Below are 4,264 nucleotides of genomic sequence, written 5' to 3' on the forward strand. Positions count from 1 at the left end.
TGATCGCCTAGTCTATCGCGGCTGCTCCATCCCCACAGCACCGCCTTAACCTTCTCCACCGGAACCGCAGCATCCTCACCGACTCCTCGGACGAAGCCGAGGCCTACTCAGCGCCACCAAAGAGGTTCTACACTCATCACATTGCACCTTCTCCTTAACTCGACCTCCCGGCACCGACGGTGCTCCATCCCGCACCGCCATGGAGCGGCTACCTTGAAGCTGGCATCGCGGGCGACATCTCCACAGCGGCTCTCCCTCAGTGCGAGGCCCCTTTGGCGGCGGCATCCATACCAGTTGGATCTACTGCTGCTCCGGCTCTCGCTCGCTCGCTCGCGCTGCTACTGATGCTCCGGCTCTCGCTCGATCGCTCGCTCGCCCAGCTGCTGCTGCTGCTCTCCCCCTCGCTCGTGCTGCTGCTCTGCTCCGATTAAGCCACACTTCAGTCGACTGAATTGACTTTTGGGTCAGTCGATTTTCAGGGGTTGGGGGCGGGGCTCGCCAGAGTTAAGGAAGAACCACCCGCAGCAGGGACGGGGGCTCACCGGAGAGGTACCCCACTATCTATCTTAGGGTTCAGGGTGGGGGCAAGGGGCCTAGAGGGCTGGTCGGGGCGGCGGTGGCGAGTTTTTTTGGGGCGGCGAGGTGGCGCTGGGGCCGACGGTTCTGCCGGTGGTGGCAGGTGGCTCAGGGGTGTGCAGGTTGAAGATGAACTGCAGGCCCTCCCTAAACTACATGTCAAGTGTTTCTCTGCTACCATTGCATTCAGTTTCGATAGTAGCATTCAGATTCCATAGTTAATTTCCGCTTCGACAGTTAAGTTCAGAGTCAACAGTTTTTACCTCATCTGTTGTAGTCAGGTGGTTTTTGGTGATGTTAATTTTACATCCATTTATCATCATCTATTGGAGATGCTATTAGAATCCTACTTGAGATTGACGATGTTTGTCTTGCGCTGCTTCAGTCTTGACGTCTTATAGCTCACCGGAGCTGCTCCAATAACTGAATGATCCATCACAACATAGCAGTGCCCTGGATGCCGTCTACAGATTCCTCATATCTTCCTCCACACCTCCGACAGCCACCTCTGCCTCAACTGCTTCAGCGACCAACCCAATGATGCTGAGGTCAACACGGCTACGGCAAAGAGGTTGTACACTTGTTGCGTCACTTATTACTATACATTCATGTCGATCCATTAGGGCTATTTTGGTTCAACAGAAAAACATAGCAATAGGAATTTTCCAATGGCCCTCTACTATTCAATTATTCATGCATTTTGTTGAAAGGAATGAAGCAAACCATCCACCTGGACCTACTTTTCAAAATCCAATGCATGAAAACAAGAGTAAGTGCATTAGTGCTAGAATAACATTCTAACTGTACATGCTTTCATATGGTTTCTCTTTATTTTGGCCATCTTTCTTTGCATTCCTCTGCTCTTCCAATTCCTGTAAACCAAACACCCAAGCTGATAGAAATCATGTGTTTACAAATGCTCTGTTTACCATGTGCATTGTCCTATCCTATTCTGGTGTTTTTCCTATCACTGCGTTTTAAGAATCATGCAAGCTAAATGAGCCCTTACAGAATTACTTCAGTTACAGGTACGTGTCGAAGGGAACTTTGTGTGGTTTGTCCCGCTCCTGCCGTGAGGTCGTCCACCTCACCTGAGCTACTCCATCGACAGAAGCATCCACCAAACCAGACATCACGACTTCTGACCATCTTTCGCCGCCTCAGATCTCCTTCCCTGGCGCTGGCACGCACCCCAATGGCATCACCATCATCGACTCAGCAGATGAACCTGAGGAGTACACGGGTCCACAAGAGAGGTCGCACTCTTTTGTTTCTGCTTATGTTATGCATTGCTTAAACTTACCTGCTACTTTATCGTCCTGTTCAGCTCTTGGACTCCCAACTCAGGTCCAAATTCATGTTCAAACTTGAGTTCTAAATTAGTTGTCGGGCACATATCGAGGCAACCATGATTAGTATGTCTATCTAATATCTGGTTCACGTAGGGCATGCCTATCTTGTTCATCTTGGGTGGGAAACAAATAGTAAAGCAATCATCATCTGTCTTTTTATTAACTTAAAGCAATCATCAGCCTGCTATAATTATTTTTGGATCCATCCACTGGTTGTTACCATCACTCTAAATTTCTGCATGCTCTCCTTACATAATCTCACCATATTTTTTCGTATGCATGTCAGATATTGTACATAGTCATGCTGAACATGTAGAGAAAAAGAGAAGAGTTTTGCGCGGCAACACAATGTCATGCAGACATCGCTCCATGGTGGGTTCAATGGCAAACCCTCTCCACCCCTCTCCAGATTGTAATCCAGAGGAAGATATCTGTTCTAAGGCGGATTCAGATGCCGCTGACCACTCCTATTTACCCCCCAAGGTGTTTGCTCTAACTTGGCATGATGATGTTAATCATATCATGCATATGTTGCCTTGCAGTGCCTATTTTTTACATCATATATGTCATCTTCTTAGTTTAGACATGTTCTGTAATGCCTCCTGTTTAGTTTCTATATCATATATGGGAATTATGCAGTCTCATGTCTTTTAGCCAGCCATAATATATGTGAAATGTGCAGTGCCATCCTGTTTAACCAGGCATCATATATTTGAATGATATCTTACCCATCCTTTTCTTCATTACATTTCCATTTGTCGACAATGTTTGTACATTAAACTACTCTTCCTGTGAATCAGCCATTTGGGTGGGTGAGGGAGTCCTGGATTAGGGGGTGTCCGGATGGCCGGACTATGACCTTTGGCCGGACTCCCAGACTATGAAGATACAAGATTGAAGACTTTGTCCCGTGTTCGGATAGGACTTTCCTTGGCATGGAAGGCAAGCTTGGCGATACGATATGTAGATCTCCTCCCATTGTAACCGAATCTGTGTAACCCTAGCCCTCTCCGGTGTCTATATAAATCGGAGAGTTTTAGTCCACAGGACGAACAACAATCATACCATAGGCTAGCTTCTAGGGTTTAGCCTCTCTGATCTCGTGGTAGATCAACTCTTGTACTACCCATATCATCAATATTAATCAAGCAGGCACTACTAGGGAAAGCCTTATACACAGAATCTTAGCAGCAGCGCGGTTTAAAAACGAATGCTACTGCTAATTAGCAGTAGCGAGCTTGAGAAAACCGCGCTACTAATAACATGATAGTAGTAGCGCAGGTTTTTACCCCTCGCTACTACTAAGTTATTTCCACTGTGCCTCCCGGGACCAGCCGTAGTAGTAGCGTGGGTTATAAACCCACGCTACTACTAAGTCGATAGTAGTAGTGCGGGTTATAAACCCCACGCTACCACCTGCATCTGCTCCCACCCCACCAACCATCCCACGACATGTCTCAGAAAAAACACTCAGCGCCCGATCCAGATCCCCAATCCTGTCTCCGCTCCTACCTCCTCTCCTCAACGCCCCTCCGCAGGGCATGGAAGCGGTGCGTCCACTCCGGCCACCACGACAGCACCACCTGGGGCCACGCCGCCGCCGCCGACTTCGCGCTCGTGCCCAGGATGTGCCGCCTCGTCATGGCCAACTACGCCCCGCCCGACCTCCTCGTCGCGGCGCCCCTCCTCCTCGACCCCTCAAACATCATGCGCCGCCGCACCTATGCCGACACGGGGGCCGGGTCGCGCCCTACCTCGTCTACCTCGACCATGCGCACGCTCCTCAACAACCGCCTCGGCAAGCACTGCTTCGATAGCGGCTGCGTCCACAACGGCCTCCTCCGAGCCGCTGGCTGGGTGCTCGACAGGGAGTGCGACCTGCTCCAGGACCTCCTCAACCGGTACCCCGCATACACGCTCACCTTCACGAACCACTCCCTCGGCGCCGGCGTCGCCGTCATGCTCACCATGGTCGTCGTGCTCAACCTCGAAAAGCTCGGCAAGGTCGAGAGGGGCCGCACTAGGTGCTACGCCATGGCCCCGCCCGCTGTATGTCGCTCAACCTTGTCGTCAGATACGCTGATGTCATCAACTCCGTTGTGCTGCAGGTGACTCAGTGATGACCCAATTGATTTGGTTGCTTGCTTGTCTGAATTTTGTGGTTACAAGTTCAGTTGTAGAAGAATTTGGGTTACATGTAGTATGTCTGAATTTGGGTTACATGTGGCTGTCAGACTGAATTTTGGTGGATACCTGCTTTGCTTCTGAGTAAGATAAACATTGTATTGCATAATCTAGTATAATGCCTATCATAATTTTGCTAGGTGCTTCCTTGT

General features: G+C 49.8%; 1 pseudogene; it reads left to right on the forward strand.

Moving 5' to 3' along the window:
- Positions 1–3,380: 3,380 nt before the first annotated feature.
- Positions 3,381–4,048, forward strand: LOC119320871 (annotated as a pseudogene).
- The last annotated feature ends 216 nt before the right edge of the window (positions 4,049–4,264 follow it).

The sequence above is a fragment of the Triticum dicoccoides genome, chromosome 6B (assembly GCF_002162155.2).
Source record: "Triticum dicoccoides isolate Atlit2015 ecotype Zavitan chromosome 6B, WEW_v2.0, whole genome shotgun sequence".
Lineage (NCBI taxonomy): Eukaryota > Viridiplantae > Streptophyta > Magnoliopsida > Poales > Poaceae > Triticum > Triticum dicoccoides.